Source organism: Apostichopus japonicus, chromosome 7, assembly GCF_037975245.1.
Source record: "Apostichopus japonicus isolate 1M-3 chromosome 7, ASM3797524v1, whole genome shotgun sequence".
Taxonomy (NCBI): Eukaryota; Metazoa; Echinodermata; class Holothuroidea; order Aspidochirotida; family Stichopodidae; genus Apostichopus; species Apostichopus japonicus.
The window spans coordinates 23110867-23138438 of record NC_092567.1 but is presented as its reverse complement, the minus strand read 5'-3'; the positions used below and the strand labels follow the sequence as shown (position 1 = coordinate 23138438).

Below are 27572 nucleotides of genomic sequence, written 5' to 3'. Positions count from 1 at the left end.
TTGTAACGAGTAATGACTGCAGTCACTTATTCTGCAAAATCAGGAGACTTAAAAAAGATTTGTGACATATATATTTCAACAGAGATTGTGTGGGGGGGAGGAGGGGGGTGACGGACTCAATCGACCGACTTATTGAGGAAAATTATTGTGACTCCCTCTCTCCCTGAAAAAAAATGTTTGTGTCAGGGGTCCTACACTAGCTGTCAAATAGCAGGTTATTGTTGATTATGAGCCTTTAAAGATCATTGACTAAAACAGCCCCGAAACATTAGCAAACTAAAAATTGCCAGAATATTGCAAGAGTATTCTCTCCTGGTGGATCTGCAGCTCCAAGTTAGTTACGTCCAGATATTGAGGAGTATTAAAATAAAGACATAATTAAATGCTGCAGTGAGTAAAATACAAATATACTTCAATGATTGAAGTAAAAGGCTTGATGACACTGACGAATGGGTGACCATTAGTTGACTCTAGCTTATTTGACGCTTAAACGGACTACCTAAGGTCTTGAATTATCAATGCTGCAGCTAATGTATGTATGTATTTTAGATCCTCCTGCAAGCAGGAACTCGCAAAGAAGCCATCATTGGATTATCAAAGCCGCAAGCTGACCGAAGTCCGTCTCTTAGATTCATATTTAACGTCCATGATTATGAATTGTCAACAACTCTGTAACTGGACGACATACATTAATCTTGGAGTGACTCAAACTGGGGACCTTATGATTGGAAGGCACCAGCGTTAACTACTGAGCTAACACATGAGAAATCAATGAGAAATCAATTCCTCATTTATGGCACTTAGTCATGAATTGTATATACACGTACATACAATGTTTGTATTGTACACACTAAACCTTGTGAGCAATGTAACATTTTTCTTAGTGTGCCCTTAACTTTCTGACTGACATATTAGTGCAGTATTCCTTTAAGTACTAGCAACCAAAATATGGTAAATATATTCATGATTGCAAAGGTTATGGTTGTCATGGAAATAAATCAATGAGCCATCAGTTACCAAATGTTTTTCTTTCCAATGGTATTATTAGACTACAAATTACACTCCCTACCATTCTACATGAATCTTTCTCCAAGCTAAGAAATTCTTACCATCATCATTAAGATCTTCCCTGCCTATAGCAAATACCACCAGAGCACGTGACCCAGAGACCCCTGTTTTTGGCCAAAACAAACAGGAGAGAATAAATATTTACCTGAGTTCAAAATGCTAGCCATACTGAACGCTCCTTTGCACGGGGGATGAATCCTAATGACAGTACTTGGGATAGTTTATGCTATCAAGTAATAAAAATATTATTTCTAGAGTGAATTTGAGGAGGACTGTTTTTCTATAGGCACGCTTGACTGTCATGACAGTTATTTGATACTCTTTCAAAAAACAAAACTTGTTAAAGCTGCCTTAGGTTGAAAATTTCATTACTTTGAACAAGTCATGAAACATTAACACATGATTAGATATCAATCAAATATTCCCCCCCCCCCCCCGCCCTCACCCTCCCCATCCAGGAAAAAAACGATAACAAACATTAACTCTGGTTGCTTCAAAAGTATTATCCCTAATTGCACCCAATGCAGAAACTTGTGTCCCAAAAATTAAATTTGGACTAAAAGTAGCATTTTTGTTCCAGTATTCCCCCAACCCCCCCCCCCCCATTTAGTCTCAAGGCTGATCTTCTCACTTGCTTATTATTAACAGTGAGTATAGATATAATTAATCTTGTGTTTTCATCCAATGCAGAACATTTTGGTGTCCCTCAAATTTAATAGGAGGTTATATATCCCTTTATTTAGCAATGGATTACAGTATGGACATAACTTATGTTACTACCATGTAGAAAATCAATTCAAAATGCTGCTCAAATTGGCAGTCAAGCTGCCTTCTTAACTCTCTATTTTCAGGCGCCTAGCCAAGGGGGGGGGGGGCAAAGGAGGCGACGCCCCCCCTTTGAGCATATTTTTGGTATTTTCTTATATCGCTAATAATTTCAAAATAGAAAATGCTAAGATGCAACTTACAAGGCCTGGGAAGTGCCATTTCCAGCGATCTGGGAGGCATTTTCGGCCAAAATTTTCTTGTACGCTTCGCGCCAACTCATGGTGGCGCTAAGCCTAGATAGTTTGCCTATAGGCTTCGCACCTCCCTTGGCAAATTCCTTGCTACGCGTCTGTCTAATTTATATATAAAAAAAATAACAGATATAATAGAATTCATCTGGCCAACACCCTGTTAATGTTCTCTAGCTGTTTTGTAGTATCTTGGCAAAGCTTTCTATCTTTGAAGAACATGATATGTCAGCTTTGAAATTTTGTAGTTTCTATCTGTAGTTTTAACCTTACAAATTTTAATGTAATTTATAAGTGAACATCAAATGAAGCGTTCCGTTCTTTGATATCAGGTTTCACGGTATCTAGGGTGAACCAACAACCCAAGTCTGTAAACTGATACCTCCTGTATACATGTTTGTTCAGTTAGTTACATACTAGCTTTAATAGCAAGGTTTAATTCTGCAAACAGACTCTTATTGTTTTTCTGGATTTTTTAAAGTATCTAACTGGGCAGGATCTTCAGGTCTTTGAAGAACATTATCTATATGCTGAGCAAGTTTTAAATTTAACATAAACGTAAATACTGAAGCAGGAAACAAACGGTTTACTAAAAAAAATTTTATTCATGTTAGGAGAACCAATATACCAAGATTGCAAGTGATACATCTTAACATGTTTGTTAAGTTTCCAGGTAAGCAAGGATTTCCAAAAAATTAATTTCTGTGGATCTCAAGTGAACTTTGACCTCAAAACAAAAACAGGGTTCTATACACAGAAAACTTGGAATCGAGAAATGTATGCAAATCATCTCTCCATCCTCTGGCTGTATGATATTCAAGTTTCCAATCCTTTCTTGATTGCCCCCTATACACCAGAAAATCTCTATAAATAAAGACTGGAGTCAAAGACTAATTTGGCGGAGCTCACTGATCATGTTACTCAAATCTCAAGCAGCTTATTAACCTCATTTCTGAAACGATGTCGAAGACTAGAACGACAGACCTATCGATCCGAGATCCGTCGCTATGTTTAAACTCCATCATAGGCGTGTGACCACGACAACGACGACGTCGTCGCGGAAACCGAATATCCAGTTTCTCCTTATTTTGCTTCCGTCGGATAAAGTTTATATGCTGGTACCATTGAACTGCGTTTCATTCCTAGGGAGATCGTTTGGGGAATAATCTGATTTTAAACAGATGGGCTGGCATGAATAGTTAATATCTTACAAAAACGAAATTTCAAAAGATTAAATATGTTATTTGTTAATCTTGAATGTTCCTTAAAATGGGAAAATGCAATATTATTTAAGGCATTACTTTAAGGCATATTAAAGGGGATAAAGTTCCAGTCACTCCAAGATTAATGTGTGTCATCCAGTTAAAAGGTTGTTGACAATTGACCATTCATAATCACGGACGTTAAAATATGAATCTAAGAGAGTGACTCTTTATCCTAACCGTTGTATTAATATTTGATAACTGTCTGTTATGAAATTTTCTTTTTGCTAACCTGCAGGAGCCGTGCATACATATTATAATGCAGTAATTGTTTCATTTGGCGATCTTTTCACTTTCTCAGTTTCAGCAGACATGTGTATCCATTATCAAAGTATCTACTATTTACCCACAAACATAAATCTGTTGAGGTCATACTTGATTGGTCCTTTGCAACAAAGTTGATTCAGCAGTTGATTCAACGGTCTTTTTACTTTTACACAGTAAGTCAATGGGACTACTCCATTGAGTTAACTGTATGCGACAGAAATCACACACAAAAAGCCCATTGATACAAACCCAACTGATACGTGTGCAAAAACTATAACAATTTGTTCACGGAACTACTAAAAGTTACCAAAAATTATATTTTTGCATCACATCATGATTTCTCATGACCAAAACAGAAAAGTTTAATTCCCCAAACATGCTCAAAAAATTTCATATGGAAAGAATAAAAAACAAAGTCAAAATATTTGAAGAGTTTGTCAACGTCTGGAACTCCATAACCTCAAACAAAGGTATGTACGTGTGTGAGCAACGAAAACAGCTGAATTCAACCAGGAACTCAGAATGATATATATACCTAATACATATATATGCCAACTATATCCAATCTTGTTCCTCAAAATGTTCAAATACCGACCTGACGTTCAATAAGTTCCAGATTCACCTTGGGTTCATCTTAAAGCAAATTTCTAATAAATAATTAAGTGCTCACAATTGTCACCTCAAAGACATGTGTCTGACTTGTAGGAAATGTGACAGACTTCATCTTAATTGGTCTTGGGAAGGACTTGTTACTTTCACGGAAATCCAATTGAACTCAGATTAGTGAATGGGATGTAGGGAGAAATTGGAAGCACAACAAAAACACCAAAGTCCCAAGCTAGGAAATCCTTTTCTTTCATGATAAATTTGCTTAAAGGAACACACTTTCAAGGACATACAGAGGGAGGGATGGGGGAGGGATGGGGGAGGGTCGGGGAGGAGGGAGATAGATACAAACAGATCATGAAAATGTGAATTTTTTAAGAGTGTACCACACTGAATTCTTACGTTGAAATTGCATGTAGTTTGTACTTGCTGATGGATGATAATCTCCCTAAGCAACCATTCTTTTATACCATGTTGTGATTTTTTTTCATGAAAGAGAGAATATTATAATTACAGTGCTCCACACAAAAATCCCACATTTATCAACACATTTCTTATCAACCTATTTATTGGTAGATAAATTAAGACGTTGCCCCTTTAATTTAATCACAACAACTTGACCTATTCATCTATTACACCACCACACCACAGACTCGTGCCAGGTGTGATACAAGCTTGTATGGTTACGCTAATAATTGTTTCAGACATTCTGTGACCCTGCCCAGCAGGAGGAAAGGAAATCCGTTTTGACTTTATAGTAAAGTTGAAATTGTATATATATATTTATGTTGCATGTTTAATTACACTGTAGTGACTACCACTCTCAGTTTGGCTAACATGGTGAGCTCTTTTCATATGCCAGAGAATTAAGAACACCTTTAAACTGAAATGTTCCAATTTCCTTTCATCACTAACGTTGCACATTAGCTTGAGCTTGCATTTGGCTAAATTACAATGACGTCGAAGAAAGTTAACGAGAGCACAAATGTTTTCTAGGCAGAAAACTAATTACAAACCATTTGCAAGATATTAAACCTCGGTACAGCGAATCAATAATCATGTTATGAAGAAGACGTGGAAGTTCAAAGGTCCGATGATTTCGAAAATACAGGCTGCTATAGGCGGCTCTTGCAGGTGAAACATCACTACTACATCAACAATGCATGCATATAGTTTCCGAGTAACATTTCCTTCACATGCGTACTGCTAACTCATCACCCAAACAGCAGGTCTAAGCTGGTGACTCATTATTTACAGTTTAAAATATAATTGCTTCCTAATTGGTTGTCAAGGGTTTGAGTAACCCCCTCTTGGGAAATGGTATATACCTGTCACCGAGGGTCATTACTACTGTATCATTTCTTATTCATACAAAAAAGTTCAAAGGGGGTCATCTTCAGTTTGCAGCTAGGCGGAAATAAATCCTGTTAACTGTTAAGATACCTTTATGATCATGTCATCCCTCCCAACAAACCTAAACATACATAGTGTTGTATTCCATTGTTATCCCTTTTTTTAGTTTTTTCTTGTCTGAGGAGGTATAGATCTGGAGTCTAAGTCTATCTGTTGTCTGTTTTGTGTACTTACCAACCACCACACGTTCTTTGTTCCTCTTCCGAAAATTCACCGGGAAAACCTCAAGTCTGCCGGCGAACGTTCTTTAAATTTGCTGCCCCGGTTTTTGGAATTCACTTCCAAATAGCCTTCGTATTAACATTCCTACGTTTTCTTTCATTTTAAAAGCAATTTGAAGACACACCTCTTCCGTCAAGCTTTTCCTGATTCATAGATTTCTTTCATGGGTGTCCTTTTGTCCTTGCGCGCTCTGAGTTCTTCTGAAGATTTTGTGCCTTATAAGTACCATTTATTATCATTATTATTATTACACAACGTGAATGTAGCTCTGACTTTGGTTTTATCTAGATATTTCCTGGAATTATATGGACACCCAAGAAGTGTGTGCACTTCATACTACCGATGCTATAGGTTTCCCAGGGGGATTGAAATTCATTTTTTACACTTTTAGAGGATCACAAATTCACTATGAAACAAAAGTCTGTTAAATCTACCTCAACTTGTTGACCTTTCACAGGTGACACTTCTCAATCATTTTTGCACCTCCTATATTTCCAATCTGAAGTTCAGTTTCCCAGAAATGCATGACACATTTATATAATTTATAGAGCCTTTTTAATACTCTAAATCAACAGAATTGGCAAATTAAACATATAAATTCTTATATAAAGTTTGTTTTCAAGCACAAATTTATAGCAATTATGAAATATGGATTTGACATATATATGTGTTACCCCAATTTGAAAACACTGACATGCAGTAAAAAAATTACATGTAAATCTGCATTTATTATTAGTTTCCTCGAAACTTGCAACTCTGAGTTTTTACAAACACCACAGACTTTAGGATCACAAATTCAGACTTTTTACAACTTTTTCTTATATATATGTACAGGGTATGAAATCAACATTTGTCAATACCCCAACAAAAATATTAACCTCTTTTATTGCTACCCTTGTGGAATTGTCAAAAAGAAACAGATACTTCTTCCAATTAATTTAGGAATAAATCCATGAAGCCATGTGTTCTGTGTTGAGTACTGTTATCTATTAAAAAATTAAACGACACCAGGGACGGCTGGTTCCCATCACTGTATCAAAAATATCTAAAGGCATTTTACTGAGAGCCTAAATTTTTTTAAAGTGGGGCTATAAATTGGGAAAATCATGCATTTTATCGTCATCAAGCCAAACATATGGTTTAAGTCACATCAGACTGACAAGATCTGTGCTACTATGGAACGTATAAAAAAAATGTTTTGCAATCATTTAAAGTTTCCCTCTCACCCTTTGTAAAGGCAACATGAATATTAATGCACATATTAATAGACATTTTTTAAGTTTTTGGGCAAAACTAATTCAAAACTTTTCCAAAAATTCCCCCCCCCCCTTCTCCCTAAAGAAATAGCATAACCATAGCATGCAAAAAACATGTGGTTTTACTAAACTGCTAATATGAGGTATTTTCTCAGCTATACTGAAGTCAGTCTGTGATGGCACATATACCTCATAAAGCTTCATTATGCATTCCATCTAGACAACCCATCTTTACTATCTTTTTTGGTACTATTTTGCAGTAAATTATCATAATAATGATGTCAAGAGCCTGGTAGGGCCCGGGGACAACTATGTCACCATGCCCTCATTTTTTATAGTCTTCATTCTTCCTTTAATATGGTATGCAAATAAGAATACACACTGTGCATATCATATACCCCAGACTCCTGGGGCTGTAGCCTCCTCTGACCCCCCCCCCCCCCTCATTTACCTTCTTGTCAGGCATGGGATCATTATATACTTAAAGGGTGTGAAGACTCGCGCAAAAAGAAACCTCTAATGCCGGTAATCTGACCTAGTTTCAAATGAGGTGTAACAGAAGTATTAGACACCACAATCGATCCCAGAAATTACACACAGCTTTCTACCGTTGGTAATTAGACACTAGTGTACAGTCAGTACATACAGCTGTGGTCAATACCCACAGCACAGTGTATAAACGATACAGCGATGGATGTCTCAGGTCTAGCTAAAGATAACAAGGTATCACGTTCATTACTGTCTGCATTTTGTAGCCACACGAACAAAACGTCACTTGCTAGCAACAGAAAGTTAACTTTTTCAGATGGCCACACGCGGTTTTGGGCAAAAATCTATGACAGACTCTAAATGTGAAGAGCATAATTTTCACAGACAGACAGACTTGCTATATCCATTGATCATCCACTGTAGCTTCAAATGTTAAATTGAACTATTAAACATATTATTGCAATCATTTGTCAAATGTCAGACATTAGTAGAGCCCAATCAGCCTAAGTAGATGCTAAATCCACTTTATTGGTGACCATGTAATTGTGAGGTAGACACACATTTCAGAACCCAACATTGTCCTACTTTAACCATAAACTATGTATTGATATCTTTATTCTTCCCAAGGGTCCAGAATTATATGATACAATTTTTAGAAAGTGCCTTTTAAACTAATACTCACAGTCTGTTTGGCTAAAAGCAATCTGACTTAAAAAGTGGTTTCGATTTCAAGACCTTATCAAAAGTCTCCAAAAGTCTGAAAGAAGATTAACAAATTGCCAAAAAAGGAGATATATAGAATGAGGCTCTTGAAAGTCTGAGAAAGGTTGTACCTCAGAAAGTTTTTGAGTTCATTTTCCACCTCAGTCTTGCAATGTTCAAGTTCACATGACTGGTATCCATGGTAACTACATTCTTACATGCCACTATTTGTCTTTTGATGTTATATGTGACAATGTCAGTTCTATACTGGTCACTTGATGGCTAATATTTAAGCAAATCAAATTAAATGTTAGAACAATACACAAATTGAGTGTATGGAAATCCAAGGGGTTGTTCTTTAACGTAATCAATATCTAATTCTGTGCATAAAATCCAGATGCACCTCGAACTAATCGAAAGGCAAACTTTAAGATAGATTGAGAATTCTGTGTGAATTAGCAGATATGTGTGAATTAGCATGACCATTTCTTGTTTACATAACAAAAGATACAAGTTCACTTGAAAGACTGTCTCAAAGAAGTTACTTCAAATTTCCAATTGATGTCAGCTTTACGAAATGGGTATCATAGTTCAATCGTGAAATGTTGGTGTTTAGTCGCATATAAACGAAATAGACAAAACTGAACGATATTTGAGGTTCCTTGTCATCAGATTTCAAAAGATGCATCAAATCTTGAATTCTAAGTTATGATTACTAACAGGTCAATCAAACCGAGAGTACATGGCTGGCCAAGAGGGTCATAATATACTTGCTCCTCAGTCGCGGAGAACATGTCAGCCAATAGGATTAATAAAAGAATTGAGCATCATGTCTTGGATTTAACTCCATTGCTCTCCCTACACGCATAAATCTACTAAAACTATGGTAGACAATTGTTGTAAGTGTGCTAAAGTAAGCCTTGGAGATAAACGCTATGTACAGATAAACTAAATTTAGTCGAGGTTAACATAAATCAACATGGCAAATTCCCAACGGAAAAGTACGATCGATTGATAAATGCCTTTCCCAAAATAGAAACAAGCCCATTTTTCTGAGACAACTAGACTAATGGGAGTTATTGACGATTGTTTGTAAGGTTGAATGATGTGAGGCAATTTTCAATGGATCCATCATATACGGATGATGGACCGAGCTGCTCATTGAAATTTGTGCAGTTAGTTTCCATTAACAGGTAGGACAAGGTTCTAAGCTCAACAGGAGATGTATTTAACCCACAGGGGTAATGCAAATTTTTTTGATGGATCCTTCTTGTTCCCCCAAACAGGTCCTAGCTGCCTTCAGATATTTTAGAACCGACAAGATTCCAGTGGAAATTTACTTCGCTCCTCGCTTACCTGTCTCCTCACAACCTTAGCACCTCATTCTACTGTGCCTAGAATGCCCTGATAATCTTTTAACACTGTGCACCCTCAGCGACCGGCTCCTCCGGTCGTTGCCCTTCCTTCTCATTCTACCATCCAAAGTGTTTACGATTTCGTAGTGGATAGTAAATCTTATGGAAATTGCCCGGATAGATTGGATTTTTACCTTCTATACCGGTCGTTGAGGGTGCACAGTGTTAAAAGATTACCAGGGCATACTAGACACGGTAGAATGAGGTGCTAAGGTTGTGAGGAGACAGGTAAGCTTGTCACTCGTAATTATCTAAACCAGTAAGTTTTATGATTTCAAATTACTAGATGTATATGCCTTGAGAATGGTAGAGAAGGGTAGGTTTGGAAATAGGTCATTTGGGTGGTAGTACTAAACTAGGCTAGGGAGATTTGATTGCAACGTGTATGTAGAAAGTTGACAGGTTAGAGAGGAGGAAAGTAAATTGACTGCTCTTCGCATTGCAAAATGTCCAACGCATAGTGACGAATACATCAGGCGCGTAGCCAAGGGGGGGCAAGGGGCAGACGCCCCCCTCCCCTTGAGCATATTTTTTTTGAATGTTTTTCTGATATCACTAGTAATTTCAAAGAGAAAATGCTAAGATGCAACTTTCAAGGCCTGGGAAGTGCCATTTCCAGCGATCTGGGAGGCATTTTCAGCCAAATTGTTCTTATACGCTTCGCGCCAGCACATGGTAGCGCTACGCTTAGATAGTTTGCAATGCCGTTTCTACGGCTTTGAGAGTTTGCCTACAGTTTCGCCGCTCCCTTGGCAAATTCCTCGCTACGTGCCTGGAATACATTATGGTCCTCACTGCCAACAATGGTAGGTCAACCCTCAATCTATGATATGTTATCAAACAGTCCAGAATGCAAACAACTGTATCAAGAACAGAAACTAAAGACTAAACTATAAACCTGAACACCGTGCCACCTCGAGATACGGACATAATATCCAAGAACCAAGTCACGTACCAAATATCCACATGGAGACGTCTACAACCATCTAGATCAGCAGTTTTCAATCCTCCACAGGAAAAGATGATTTCGATTATGTTTGTTGTTCAATATAAACCAGGAAGGTACATATGACATTGTTAAACTCATTGTACACAACGGTTTCATGTTTCAAAATTGTAAACATGATAACATTCAAAACATCCTCAAATGGAATGGTTACAGGGATAGATTCAAACTCTCTCTCTCTGTGAAAAGGGAATAGTACTCCCAGTATATATAGCCATGCACCTACAGCCACCAATCAGCATGGAGCTGCTATTAACCAGCTTCCTGCCTAAAGCCACCTACCCTATAACCACTACTCCTCCCGCCAGAACAAAAATCTATACACCATGCATATTGGTACCACTCATATGGCAACCATGCAACCCACTCCTATAGCCACCATGCCTTCAGTCGCCATGCCTACTGTATGTATCCAAGTAACCATTCCTTGACATTGATTTTTTTTTACTTATATAATAAGTTCATCTTCATCTCAGTGCTGCCAAATTATATTCTTCCTTTATTCTAATTAATCCACTACCATATCGAACTGGCCTGACACTTTCCCCATCTCCAGGTCATTTAATGAATGCAATATTTCATACTCTACTGTCATTGATTGCATGACAGTGTATCTTACTATCACCGCAGGCTGTCACAAGTGTCACCTAAGGATGTCACAGTGGCCTTGAGTTTAATTTCTTTTAAAACTTGATAATACTACGATTCTTCCATATTTATCATTGTGAAGAGCATTAAGTTCTACAGCAACATAAACTGATCAATTTTTTTTTTTAGAACTGCTCCAAGGTATCCAGAAATCATTCCACAGCCTGTCACTTTATTGAGGGACAATAACGCAAGCAGTCAATATTTACAGATTCTCATTCACAAACAAGAGTGGAAAATTGATAATGGTAAGCGTTAGTACTAAAATACACCTCCAGAGAACGGCTCCCTGCTACTCCCTCCCGTGGCGTAATGCATTGTTTAACGTAATCATCGCAGGGCCCCAGCTGTTACTTAATTCGTCAAATCGTATCAGTATCCATTCGCAGGCATTCCGACAAACTGGACTCCGGTGCCCTGCAGCACACAAATTCCTCATCTTTATCTTCACGATGATACGATCAACTTGAAACTAGCAGTCTGTCATACATCTCCTCCTCCCCAACCGGCATTTCTAGAAATGAAACGCAGCAACTTGAGAAAAGTCCTTCCGCTCCGTGGGATAAATAGGATCTTCTTAACGAGCTATCTCGTTGTGCTGTGGTAGTCTCTGGGAGGGAGATTTCGGAACCGAGGAATCGGTGAAATCCATACTCCGATTAGACCTCACGGGCTAATTCTGTCGCACTTGGGTAAATTCAACCTTTTCGATCCGCGTCTCTACTCAGTCACTGCGCATTGGTTGGTGAGCGCGAGACTGTGAAATCCGATCAGCTAGATGACGTGCACAGGATATTGTTAGGATTATCTTATTATGAAATATCACACCGAACATTAGGAAGAAGCAACAAACAGGCCAAATTTGTAGCCTAACTTGACTCCAAAACCATGAGTCACTTTTACGCCATGTTAGCAGCCACTGGAAAGAATAGGTAATAAATTTACTAGTAGGGCACGAATGTTCACTTTTCCCGAAGCTCAAGTGTCCAAGCACACAGACAAGCAATGATTCATAGAACTTCATGCTACTCACCGACTTTTCTAAGAGCATTTTTGTAGCTAGCTGCCCAGAGGATGGAAATTTAGGCAGCATGACTAGCTCCAATGAAGGTTTGCTCCTTAAAGGGTGTGAAGACATGCGCAAAAAGAAACGTCTCATGCCAGTAATCTGACCTAGTTTCGAATGAGGTGTAACAGAAGTGTTAGACACCACAATCGATCCCAGAAAATACACACACAGCTTGCTACCGTCGATAATAAGACACTAGTGTACAGTCAGTACATACAGCTGCGGTCAATACCCACAGCACAGTGTTTTAACCATACAGCGATGGACATCTCAGGTCCAGCTAAAGATAACAAGGTATCACGTTTCATTACTGTCTGCATATTGTAGCGACACAAACAAAACGTCACTTGCAAGCAACAGAGAGTTAACTTTTTCAAATGGCCGCACGCGGTTTGGGGCAAGTCTTCAATGCCTTTAATTTAAGCTACATTTTGAAAACCGGTGCTGTGGCCGAGTGAATAAAGGCGATGGCATTTGAAGCAATGAGGCTAAGCAATTGGGAGGTTCCGGGTTCGATACGGCCACCAGACAGCCCAAACTGACAAAATTTATTTAAAGTAATGCATCTTTATGTGGCCTTTAGAATACTCTTTATTTTTCAGCCCTGTCTACTGCACTTATACCTATTCGCATATAAATACGTTGACCTTATGGACGAACAATAATTCGCAGGTATATGGGGTCTTCTTTCAGATGAAGTGAGTCAACAGGATACGCCCTGTACACGATTTCTGACACTTCAAATATTGGGCAAGGAGGTACAACTTTTGAGCCTTCTTTTTTTTCCAGGGTACACACGGAAAACATTTGTACTTCTGATATTGATTTTCAAAACTATGGAACATGGGTGGGGTTAATGATAAAGTGACTTGTATTACCGCTCGTTACAGAAAAACATGAACATTATGGTTTTGCATTCGTAATAGAAGTTACTACCTTTTGAGATTAAAATGTGTTGAGTTCTGCTCTGCACGATAACACTGTTGGCTGTGTCGTTTGTTCTATTGCAAGAAGTATGCCATCGATAAATATATTTATGACAGACGCATTGCCATGCCTTAAGTTCCAATGACCTGGAAAGAAAACTAACAAAACCAATAAATAGAAAAGCTACCTAGAGCAATAAATTATATGAATGCTATTCTTCCTGTTAATGATTAAAAGTAACGTCGGCGGCCTACGCCTTACACAGTTTCACGTTGTCGGACCGCAATGTAACTACGAATGCAATGTATCGCTGAGATTTGTAATATTGGGATGTAGGTTAAAATTGATGGGTGTTAAGTCAAGCCCCACTGAAGGAAGGGAATCTTATAGTCCCAAACTCTGACCCTTTGCAATTACATGCAGCTGTGGAGAATAAATCATATGGGGTAGTGTAACATATGAATGACAGCAGTCTAAGAATTGAAAGGTGCAATTAACCAAATGTACTAAGTTGACAATATACTGCAGGAGCGCCTTGAGCAGTGACTTTTGTTTACTGATTTGGCGCTACATAAGTCTCATTTATTATTATTATTATGAAACCAGCCACATACTTCTGGCAAGTTCTAAAAGTTTACCATCAAAAAAACATGGTGAGGTGAGATTGGTGACTGTCAGAATAACTTATTACCATTGACAGCAATATGGCCAATTCTTCTCCCAATGGATGGAATTGGATGGGGGTTGGGTGGGGGAAGGAGGTGATGGGAAGGGAGTGAGTATTTGTCATGTTTTTAATGGCATGACAAAGTGTAACAGCAGTTTTCCATACTTTTCCATAATACGGTACCGTACGTCATTTGTAATGTATTTCCTGTAAACCACAACCATCCCCACCCTACTCTGATCCTCCCTCTCCCACCCCTCCTTATGTCCCTCAGTAGTTCCCTTTCTGTAAATCACAGGCACCTGTAACCATGCACCACAAATGCACTTGATCTGGAATCAAAGTTACATCCTTGACCTATAGCTGAGAGTATACCCAGCATGCATATTTCTTTTTTGTTTCCCCTTCTCAACAGCCCATATATGGTATAATTAGGACTAGAAGAAGGATATCTGAAGGCAGCCCTAAAAATTAATTATCCATAGAATTTGAAAATATATAATTTTGTGCTAAAGCTATTACTTAGCTAATTTAAGAACTCAATCCCTATACATACACAGTAGCACTGAAGTATTTCCCTGACCTGTGACAATATTAGCCTGATATTACCATACATATACACTGTGGAAGTATTTGCATGAATCATCAACATCCTAAACTAGTATCAGGTGTCAGCCACACAGTGTTCATACTTGGTTTCTTTCAGTACCTGTCAACATCTGGAGCTCATCATTTAGTGAAAGTTTCCATTATCATAGTTTATTCTAGCTGCCCTCATGTGTCACTGATCTACCATGCTGGTCCACATTTACCTTACAACAGTACTACACAATTAAGATCCCTCATTCCCTTCCCCATCTCCCAATCAATTCACTGTTGCAGAGTATTAGGCAAACCACCACAGAAGGCCTTCTGAAGATGGCTAAATACCTCAAGGGAATAAAATAAAACCTTTGACCTGAAAATTGGTCAAATTGAAGCAAAGAATAGGGTCTTTTGAACTCTTTTCTCAAGTTTAATTTTTGCCAGATTATTAATTTGTACACTATCGATCTCAGGATGCTACTGTACCAATGGAGGCATATATTTGGAATTAGGGTGCTTTGAACTTTGTAAAGTTTTACAAGTACTCTAAACTCAGGCGTAAATTAGAGAGGATACCATTTGCAAGCTATTTCTCAGGGCTTGAAAAAATAAAAGGATGGCTGGCAATGTATCAAATATACATATACAGAGTGCAACAATACATAGATAGGGAAGGAAGGTCTGACCTATAAAGCGTGGGAAGTGTTCAGCAACTTAAAGCTGGCATCATGCCATGATCGTTAGGGTCAGAGATGTTGGATGCAAAACTGGTTCTTGACATGTGCATGTGTCTACATCACAATTATGGGCAGCTTTGATCAGATTGGTCTGACACTGTTTGATAATGAAAATTCCATAAAATTACAACGTAACTGGTAGCTGACTATCAAATTATAAACTGTTTTTAGTCCAATAACAAAGATATTTTAGTTTCAGAAATTGTCCATGTTAATAATTTCATTCTTTCATTTGCAAAGCATTCATGTCTATTCCAACTGTAATCAATACTGGTTTGAAAAATATTTAAATTTAATTAACATATTGTGCTTTCAGTTATGTTTTCTTTACTTTTAAATACCAAAGTAAGAGTGAGGGAGCAAGGGTGGCGTGATAAAAAAAAGGGGGGGGGCAAGGCCGAAGCTCTCTAAACCTGAAGCATGTGCATGACATAGTATACTCACTGCTTAAAATACTATGGACACCAAGCCAATTTGCCCCATATTCAGTTCATCTGTTGTATGTGATAACCTCATTCAAAATATGTTGAAAATGTTTTGAAAAGCTCTTTGCATTTCCAAGATATACACACATTTGAAGTTTTGATAAATCTAGGAAACTCATTACATATGTCCAAACAATGACGTGGGGTGTTGACATGTTGTGCTCATCAAATTTCTCATTTTTGCCCTGAATAAGTTAACCCCTAATAACAAGCCCACATATATCATTGGAGTAATGTGATGTTCCTCTTTCAAAGAAGACAAAATATTTTTTTAAGTAGCCTTCGGCCACAAACAGAAGTTCAGTGTCCTTGAAACAAAGGTTGTGAAAAACAGAGGGATAACATAACAGCAAAATAGGCAGTCACTCCCTGTACATCATCAATGTGCATAATTAGCTAATGTTTATTCATAAATAAAACCAGAACTGAGAAAATAAGTCTTGTACAATGGTCAAACTCTGATGGATTTTGATGGGAATTTCAGCTATTTTCATGATTTCTGATGCCTATTATAGTGACTAGGACAATGTTGTTCATATGGTGTCCATAGACCTTTAAAACGGTGACCCATTAAGAACACAAAACTTTCCCTGTCTGTGTCAACAACAAGTCTCTTTCCCAGAAATAGTTACATGACTTGTTTGTTATCACAAAGGTAAAAAATAGTCCAAGGCAGTGTTGTTTTCTTAACATTCATAAAGTAACACATCAGGAAAAGAACCTTCACTTTATCTAAACAAAAGTCTTAACACAACAATGCAAATCCCTGGTGATAATCTATCGCTCCCCAAGGGTAGACCAGTGTCTATTTCTGATAATCTATGAACTGGATACTATTTGAAAATAAAAATTGTCTGTATTATCAGGATGTCATTATCTTGAGTAGAAAAATTCCATCCAGTCCACCATATGTAAGAGAAGATGTGTTGCAATGCTAGCAGCCCATGTAGCATTTGATTTTTAACTTTTTCCCAGAATGAAAATTAGTCTAGATTTACATATTCAAAGGCACAGTATGATATATATGCTCATAGGCGTAGGAGCCTAATTTGATTTGGGGGACTGTAACCACTTGCCCGAAAAATATAACCAAAATTTTGTGCGCTCACCGCGCGCGTTCAACATGTTATATATCATATACGCATATATCGGTTATTACATCACATGCCAATAACATACAATACTTTTCCGTGTTATCACCCTTCCATATTGGTTATAATTAATGGGGGAAGTCGTTACAACAATAATGATCATAATAATATAAGTTTAACCATTGAAAAACACCTTGCAAATTATTCTTCTTTCAGTAGGTGCCCGAAATATTCTCAACATATTGCCCAAATTTTGACAAAAAAATGTTGGTTGGGGGGCTGCATCCCCCAGCCCTCCCGCCTCCTACGTCTATGTATATGCTACCAACCAATGGCGATGATTGCTGATTGTGATGTCACGATGGTATCTAAATACATATTCATGAACAGTATGCCATTCGTTAATGGCCGCCATTGGTAATTGTAACAGTACCTATTATACCTATGAACTCAAACACATGGTAATCAATTTTTTCTATGAACCACTGGCTATGATTGCTGATTGTGATGTCACAATGGTACATAGAAGTATACATATTTACACTGCACAGTGACATATAGTATATGTATATATATATATATACCAACTAACCAATGGCTGTTAGTGATCAATTGTGATGAAATCTTGAAAATGAACCTAAATGTGACTTACAGCAGAATGGCTCTCAAAGTGCTTGGATGACCAAGGCAATTAGGCCAACGTATGTTTAAACTAGCTAAAATACTTGGTAAACTATATGCATCATTTTAAATAATTTCAATTTCAATGATGGAGAGGAGGATTTTAACACTTGAGATATACAGTAATAAACAACAAGTTTGTTCACAAACATCTTTACACCATCGATCACTGCTTTACGGATCAGTGTAAGAATATAAACAGATCAGTGTAAGAATATAAACAGACTCACTACATGAGCACTTATAGCCATTGGCCAGACTAACTCTAGATTGGTCAGATGAACAGATTAACTAGATTCTCTAGACCATACATGGTATGGCAGAGCCCACTTATCAATAATTAATGAACAATAACAGCCATTGTCAAAGCAAATTACCTGCTAAATGGCCTTCAAAAAGTCCTTTCAAACCCAAAATTCCCTTTGGAACTGTCAACAAAATATTGCAAACTGCCTCCACATTCTGAACAGTTCCCAGTCGTTGTCGGAAATCAACAACTTCCTAGTCCAATTTGGAACTTGCCAAAAACAGGTGTACATATATCAACCACAATCATTTGATGTTGATTTTGTCTATAAGAACAGTAACAACCTTAAACAGGGAAAGTCAAGAAATACAGATCTACTATCTGAAGTGATCTCCTTTGGATTTAGGCAACTTAATAATAGATGCTGCTACTGTACAGCACATTTAGTGTGTACACAAGGGCTGTACTATAATCGTCAGTCCTGCAACTTGTACTTCTGTGGCGGTTTTGAACCAAATTACATAATATAGTAGAAATTAGAAATTACTTAAATATGTCAGAGGTTAATACGTATAGATGCTACTGTACAGTACATTAACTGCGTAGTGAACGCAAGGGCCGTACTATGCACGGTAAATCATCAGTCCTGTAACTTGTACTTCTGGTTTGAGCCAAATTACATAATATAGTAGAAAATTGAACATTTAATTTGTATAGATGCTACTGCACAGCACATTTAATCTGTACGTAAGGGCCGTACTATTCATGGTAAATCATCAGTCCCGTAACTTGTACTTCTGTGGAGGTTTGAGCCAAATTACATAGCAGAAAATTAGAAAGTTAATTCGTATAGATGCTACTGCACAGCACATTTAATCTGTACGCAAGGGCGCCGTACTAAGCATGGAGAATCGTCAGTCCCATAACTTTATTTTGTGGACGTTTGAGCCAAATTATGTTATAAAGCAGAAAATTAGAAGCTACAGCTCATAATATGTCGCAGGTTTAACTATAAAAAGTACAACTGAACTTGATTTGATAATTTCCTTGTACAGCAACATAGTACAGACTGGTGGTTGTCCAATCGTCTGAGATAATTAACTAATTTGTTAAACCAGGAAGCAAACTTTATTTCTCTGGAAGGGAGGACTTTGTAGGAAACAACATCAGTTAATATAAAATAAAAGGAAAAGCTTTTACAGGCATCCCTTGCAGTGTTTACACATCCTGGCCTATATTCAAGTCAGCATTCATGTATGTTTGTGTGCATGTGGGAGTGCTCATATGTGTGGGCATGTCTAGGCCTCACAACTGTTGATATGGGACAAAAGGAAATTTATGAATTCAGCCCAGCGATCTGTTTCTTCTCCATAATTGCCCTTTTAATTTTCCCTTACTGCCCTTTTACTGCCCTGTCATGCATCTCTTGACCGATAAACACTTTACCAGAGGTGAATGAATACAAGTCAATTATATCACCTGACAATATTTTATAACATCAGCAAATTTCACCCTAAACTTTATTTTCCACATCCTTTTTTTTTTCTTTTCTTTTTTCTTGTGGTTCTTGTTGTTTTCTTTCAAAACTTCTGGCAAGAAAATCCTATGACATGCCCGATAGGAGGGTTACGATAGCCTTTTCTAGGCAAAGGTTAAACTTGTCTTTGACAATGACTATTATTCAGCCGTTAGCAACAGGGCTATAGAAATTTGTTGATCTTTACAAGCTTCAGAGAAAAGGAACAATGGATGCAGATAATCCTCCCTTTTGTGTTCCTAAACTTGACAGAATCAAACTTCACACATTTCCCCTCAGGAAGTCGATTGTGGGAAGGTGTCACTCCACACGCTGCATACACATTACACAGGTAGGTGTATGTTGTAATAATACCAGCGTGTAAGCTTCCTTTTATATGTAACCAACCAATTGTACCACACACAACCATGCTGTGTCTTTAGGAACTCGTTTAGGTCAACAGCCTTCCTCCCCCCCCCCACTCCCCTGCCAAGTTGAGCCCAAATATATGCTACAAACTGCAAAGAATACAAATCGTAACCTTTGGTGACAGTTTGAAATGTTTTATTTTATAGGCTACCATACTCTTTGGCTTCCCTCCTCCACGTCAAGATATAAACAAATATAACCAAGCTAGATAATATGTTTAAGTCCCATATATATTTTTTCCCCTCATATAACAAAAATGATGCTTTGCTACTCATAGACTAACTGTATAAATATTTGAAAGGGAATTTTTTTTTCTAAGAAGGACATTTTTTGGACGTTATGTGACAGATCATTACCAGTAGTATTAAAAATATTTATCACCACCAAAAATGACATCATTTTCATGTCATATATTACCACGAAATGAAGCTACAATGCCAAGCCTTCATCAAGACTTAACAGTCTAGATATAAAAGTCACTTTACTTGGCTACACGCCGTACACGGTACTTTTCGTATGCAGTACAGGCCGGCTTGATCGTTGATACAGTTTTATTTTGTTTTATTACTGGTGTAATTTTGAGCCTATGTACGTCACTGCAAAAGATTTTTAACATTCACCCTAATGTAAATAAAGACCACGATTTATGCTTTTCTTATCATCAATGGCGTCCGCAATATGTCAAAGCACCCTGGCAGGACACCAGTTTTATAGGGTGACCTCTTACTGTAAGAGAGAAACCAAACGCCAGATTTACTGCCCACCATAACATCAACTGTTACGTTTTCTGACGTCGTCGTTTCAAAGCAGTGTTTAGAAACGGCTCTAATTACCGCACGGCATAGAGGCATACCGGTAATTTACGGTGAGTGAATATTTACAGGGAACCATACGTGGAAGTAATTAGACAGAGAGCGCACACTCTGATGGCTTACTATACGGCATTTAGCAAGCTAAAATCAGAACAGACTCATTCCGCAAGGGGAGATACTTGAATGCACCACAAAAAAAAAAACATCAAAGTTTGGGCATAATTACGTGTGGAGAGAGTTTCATAAATGTCAAGTAAAATTTCCAGGTTGTAAAAACTTGCTAGCTTGAGCTTCCACTTTACTGCCTATTTAGGACTCCCTAGCGTATTATTGACATGTAAATAGTGTAGGGATAGGGATAAATGTACTTTTAATGCAAGGTCACATATTTAGAAGTATTTCTTAGAAATCAATGGCCATACATGTCATTTTGAGGAGTGATCGATGAATTTGCAAATTTATGTATCATTTGGCAATTGGCAGAACGTTGTCTTTCATTATTAGTTTTGTAATGAATAGTCTGCTAGGGTCGACAATAGACTAAATCTTATTAAAGTTAGGAACCAAGACCTACAATATCACATAGGTACATTGGTTTCTGTGTCAACACTTATCAGAGCTTTATACATGTATGTAGCCATGTATCTTTCAAAAGTTTACTGAAGACCCATTTTTTCACTTGTTCTTTTGTAAATTAATCTGCTTTCTTTGTAAAGCGCCTTGAGCAATGACTTTTGTCTACTGATTTGGCGCTCTATAAGTCTCATTTATTATTATTATTATTATCTAAACCATGTATGTAACCACATTGAAAGGAAAACAATAAATGTGAAAATAACGATGCCTCACCCATCAGTGGCAGCTGCCTACTATTACATCACACTCCAACAAAATGGCAGCCCCATGACACAACTTTTAGAACGTAGTGTAGGTCTCAAGAATGGTGAGATGTGGGGGGGGGGGGGGGAGTAGTTTCATCACAATCATCTCATATTGGCTAAAGATATTGGTAGAGTTTGTTTTAGTTTTAGTTCTTCAATTTAAGCTAGACATGTGAGGTAGGCCCAGCTCTTTTTCCTGCAGTTGCTTACATCTGATACTGATATATGTGCCAGAATAATATGCAATGTGTCTTTTATTCCTACACATTTTGCTTTCAGACATATTTTGTTATTCATTCCATAAAACTGTTTTGTCAAAAATTTATAAATACTTCTGTCAATTCATACTGTCTGAGGCCTCAGGACTGATTCTACTGAGCCAAGAGGCTTAATTTAACCTTTTGAGTTTGATTAATATTGAAAAACTGTTCTGGGAAAAAAATATTTCACCAATGACTTGGATCACCACAGTGGTAGGGCTACACCCAGCCTTAAAGGAATTGTCTGGTGGAAGATTTTGATACATTGTCCTTGTAGTTATTATTTTTCTCTTTATAACCATGTAAAAATTGTCCCCATTCGACGTTTTCTTCTTGTAGAAATCTGGTTTTCAAATTCACCAGTTTCTCACCAAAAGTACCGTTTGTTCGAACGCTTCAATATGGTGATTGACGTAGTGCTTGCAGATAGGCAAAACAGGCGACTTGAAGTTAGCACTCCCAATTCCGCAGCAAATAAACTCACGTGTAAGCACATTGGATTGCCTCATATATATAACGTACATACTCGCGAACGTATATACTACGATGCTCAGTTGGTGTAGGCCATACTTGTATAGCGTTACACACAGTACACTCACACTCAAACCACAGTTCATTAACTGTTCTTCGAAATCGCTGAAATAAAATTCACGGATCAAATTAACAGTAAAAGGAAACTTGTAAAGTATTCGTTAAACCGAAAGATGAAACTTGGCGGAATCGATGTCATCGCAGAACTGTCCGATTGTAAACGTTCGAGTACCCTATACACGCGAACATTCTTCACGCTGGAGCTGGATTACCGCGATGTATAAACAACGAAGAGCCTGCTGTTAAAACTTATCTTGTGTTACACAAAGACCACGAAACCACCGATCTACTACATATATGGCGGCTTAAGGAGTTTTTTAAATGATATCTAATTTATAAGAAATTTCACCGGAAATTATTGAAGAAATTGATCGAATCGTTGTCAGTGCAGAATGTAGCACTGAGAAGCTTAGGCTTCGCAGAACTGTCCGATTGTCAACGTTTGAGTATAGCCTACATGCGAACATTTTTCGCGTTGGAGCTGGATAGCGCGATGTATAGCCTGAACAACTCAGAGTGTGCTGTTAAAATTTACCTTGTGTTACACAAAGACCACGGAACCACCGATCAAGTACATGGCGGCTTAAGGAGTTTTGAAAACATATCTAATTTTTAAGAAATTTCACCGGAAATTAAGGAAGAAATTTATCTGTATACAAACGCTGTTTTTGTTGTGATTACCGTATAGGTACTGTGCGGAGGGTGGGTTATGACGCAATCTGCTATGGCAGAGCTGACGTCACGTATTGTACTGTTCAAATCATATTTGAAATGTCTATCCATAACGATTAAAAAATCGTTTCTCTGTCAAACGCAACATTAGCGTTCTCATACTTTGACAACATGTTTGGAAAATTATTTACTATTTTTTAAGGTAACTTCTTTGGGCCACCAGACAATCCTTTTAAGCAAAGAAAATGAAGATCAAACCAGCTTGAAAGCTTTGCTCCATAATTGACAATTCTTTGTTGAGATCAGACATATAAATCTTCTTCCTCTGACTGAAATTCCTTCTTCTTTCATAATATTGAAATTTTTAAAGCGCTGCTTAGTTTTACATCCATAGGTAAATAGAATACTTCCGTGGCATAGAGCCAGCCACCTGGATCAAACGAAGCATTGGTTGACATAAGAATGATCACAGCCTTCCTTGAGGTTCATCAGGAAAAATATCATCTGTTGAATATTCAGCAGATAATAAATCAAACCAGCCAGTTGGGACAATTTCCTAATGCTAACACCTGTCTGAACTGACTTCCCATATCAAGCTTCAAAGCACTCGTATATATTGACTGCGCAAACAGTTCCAACCTTTTTTTCTAGTAAAAACATCATATTCGTACTGCTCGTACTGACACTACGAGTGCTCTGAAGCGGGACATGACACTACAGTATAGAATAATTTGTCCCAACTGGGTGATCAAACAGTTTCACTATCTATCTAAGAAAATCTTCAGCAATAGATATATATATTTTTGGGAGACTTTCTGATCATCTTCCAAAAGAGGTACTTGTTTTTCTGTCCCACTGCTGCCACCATGCATGTATATACTGTACATATGTCTGGCAGACTCAGACATGGTGTTAGACCAATCTATAGTGAGCAGGTTATGCTTGCAATGTCTTATGTGTGTTTTCTGTAATAAACAAAAGACTGGATTATCAACATGAACATTGATACTTTCAATTTGTTGCACAAGGTCATGCAGTACCAAATTTCCAAAGTACAGGTATTCTCAGAAGGTAACCTTTGCCTTACCTAATTATAAATACTTTTATTTACAAATTGTGTAAAAGTCAAGACAGATTTTCTATGTACATACATGTGCATAAACACCTGTCCATGCAACTGACACACATAGCAACTCATCTCAATTTATATTTTAATGCTTCTGTTCCTAAGGGTGTGTGCTGATTACTAATTGATCCAGCTTACAGCAGGGACAAAAATTTGCCCTGTGTGTGTAATGGTACGTAACCTACAGTATGATAAAATAGACTGCAAAGTCCTTTCAAGTCTTCCGTTATTACTTTAAAAGGATTCCATTTCACATTTTATTATTAATGGTTTTGGGAGAGGACCATTTCAACATGGCAAAATATCTCAAAGTAGCTGGAATACCTACATTTTAGTGAATACAAGAACTAGATAGCAGATAATACCATTTAAATGCCTTTCCTCATAGGTACTGAACAGGTGCTTCATAAGGAAGCTAAGTTTTAAACAACAGAGTATATGAAAATAACCTTCATGCAGCTCTGCAGGTCAAATTTATTGAGGACTACAGGCCATTTCCCTAGATGTTTATCATCATATTAGAAACCTCACTTCAGTATACATTTCAAATACTGTTTTAACTTTGGTACCACGGCAAATAGTCCTAAATATACAGTGCATGCCTACTAGCTGTGATATTAACTGTCTAATTAACTTCCTGATACAGATGTCTCAGACAATAACAGGAAATGTAGGTCAATTTGATCAAGATAAATTGTACTTTAACCATGCACTTACAAATTAATGTAGAAATAGTCCAAAAATTTTTGCTTTTTTTGTGTGTTTCTTGCATGTTTTCAGTAAAAGAAAATGTTGACACCATTAAAATTGAATGAATTTACAGTTCTGAATTTTAAGGACCCATGCTAACCCTGTTAGGGCATTTTGATTTTCATTCAGAGGGTGTTGTTACATGTAACCAATATACATATCATACTAACGGCCATCAGTATTGTCCCCAGATATGCTAGACAGCTAATATTGGTCATTTTATTCAATTCAATTTATTTCTCTCAATGACACAAGTTAGTGAGTTGAGTTATGCTCAAACTTCAATATTAAGCATGTTACTGTGTATACTTCCACCTCAAAACAGTTTGCCTTGTGTAATTATGTCAGAATGAAGCACTCTTAAAAGTTTGGGATTAGAGTAGTTCTGACAAACTGAAGCAGTCATACCATCAGGAAATAACTTAATGGCTGCATTTTGTGTAGTATTTTTAATGATTATGAATTTATTTCTCATAAAATACTGAAAATAGGATACTTCCAAGTACAAAAAATGCTACACATAATTTGCATGTTCTGTGTAGCAATTGGCCTATTATGCACAGCAATTTGCGATGCTTTACCGAATAAATTATTTCCTGACCATGCTCAAGTTTGGGGCAAATAGCGATGACTCAAGTTGTAGACTTGCACTGCTGTTTAAATGATCCACAAAACTGGATCCTTTTAGTAAGTTATTAAAATGTTGGGTCGATTGAAACAAAGTTTATTCCAGGAAATGTTAATTAGAAACATAATCAATTATGTGAAATTCTAATTCCTAGGAAAGTGTTAGATTTTCCCTGAATACTGAATTCCTCCTCTGATTTTATCGTGTTTTATAACAGCGAGTTTGTTTCTCCACTGACATCATGTGGTCTGCTCTTGTGTTTGCACTTACAATATTTATTAAAGGCTATTTAATGTATGTTTATGACAGGGAAACTGAAAATTCAACTAATTGGCTAATTGCACTGCCAAAATCAATACTGCCAATAAATAGTCAATATTCAAATAAATACAATACAATACAACAATAAATAATCAATACAATCAATACTGCCAAAATCTGCCTCAGACAAATCTGATTAAGGCAAACAAGGAATTGCTTTCCAATGTTGTCACACCTCGGAATGAAAAAGCACAGTAACTAATATATTATTCCATGGTTATAAACAAGAATCACCTGTCAGTTCCTGTAGTGTGATATACACAATATGAATCAAAATCTCATAGGTAAATATACTTATAATAATTAATATGCTAAGCCAGCATTCAGCCTCAGTAATAAGTATTAGCAGTCAAGAAGCAAAAGTATTTACTCCTTTCACATACATGTCTATGGCTTCTATAACATATCGCTAATAGTTATAATTGGACAAAAAAGGTTACAGACATGAGGTTAGGCTTATCCTAGGCTAAGCTTAATTAAACTTAGGACCTGAGGCCACAGTACTACCTAGTACCTACCACAAAATTATTGTAACACGTGATAAATGAACACAAGATGAGATGAGAAACACCAGTAACTATAAGGCCCAACATGACAGTAACGCTCAGTCTTGGTAAAGGCAAACGTGATATAAAATGGTTTGAAGAGTAACCTAACCAAATACCGTTTTCATGCACTTAGTCTAACTGCTAAACACATGCCCTCAATCTACACTATTGGTCCTAGACCTGTGGCCAAAAGATCCTTGAGGAGCTCACCTATCATGCGGTTTCACTTTCAGTTCTTTGGTACAGTGTATCGTTGAAACACGAAATAAATCATTTCAAAGAATAAAAATAATTAAATTAACTTGCTTTATTAAATCCATACAAACATAGTTGATAATTGTAACTTACATGCACCTTCCTGTTAACCTATTTATTAACTTTGCGTGAGATTCCAGAACTGGCAGGATTAAATGTCGCTTCCAACAGAGTCCTCACCGTGCAAATTAGGCCTACTGATTCAACGTTAAGTGCACATGAGAGCTTATCATACCATTATTGTCGTCTGCAATTCTGTAGATCTCACAGCTGATTAACAGTTAAATATAGGTGTTGAATATTCATACCGCAAACTTTTAGTTTCTTTTGATTAGTTGGAACGCCCGTTAAACTCAAATTCCAATGGTTTATGGTAGCCGTCCGTTAAAATCAATACTACATTATCAAGCCTAATCCTAAGAAAATCGATGTGTTTATTTAACTTGATTTCTTTGCTGTCTGTCGATGTACGGTTAGGCTATGAGGAAACTGGATGCACGGAACGCACTGACACTGATAGGCCTGACGAGATGGAAGGAAGGGGGAAGGGGTGTAATATGGGATAAAGAATGGTGTATTTTCACAATACACTTAGCCTATAGACAAATAATTAAGAGTAAAAATTGGGATATGTTAATATCATTGTCCCCGGGATCCAGCCTTCCTCTCGACTCCTTTGTGCACTGCCTTGAAAGTCACGCATGATAGGCTATGCGTAAAATGTGTGATTGTCACGATTGGTTAAATGATTTTTAATATTGATTATATTGTGTATTCACAAGGAGTTGACACGGAAATTCAGCAGCTCAATTGTAAATGCCCAGTGAAACGTTTGACAAGATTTTTTTTTTCTGGTGAAACTAGTGTTCGAAATGTTCCATCGTCAAACTCCCAAGTCTCCCCTGCTCCTTCTCTGTCCCTGTC

The 27572-nt window shown here is 37.3% G+C and overlaps 1 protein-coding gene across 5 annotated transcripts in view; it reads right to left on the bottom strand.

Annotated features, from left to right (window-relative positions):
* The window catches only part of LOC139969792 (tetraspanin-7-like), a 63036-nt gene extending 35999 nt beyond the window's left edge, over nt 1–27037 (bottom strand). For 2 of the 5 annotated variants that reach the window (XM_071975066.1, XM_071975069.1), the window contains exon 1: nt 26742–27037. The gene's annotated coding sequence lies outside the window, so the exon portion shown is untranslated. Of the gene's footprint in view, nt 1–26363; nt 26530–26603; nt 26623–26741 lie in introns of those variants that run through there. The other 3 variants (XM_071975067.1, XM_071975071.1, XM_071975068.1) reach the window with 2 other exon arrangements.
* Between the last annotated feature and the right edge of the window lie 535 nt (nt 27038–27572).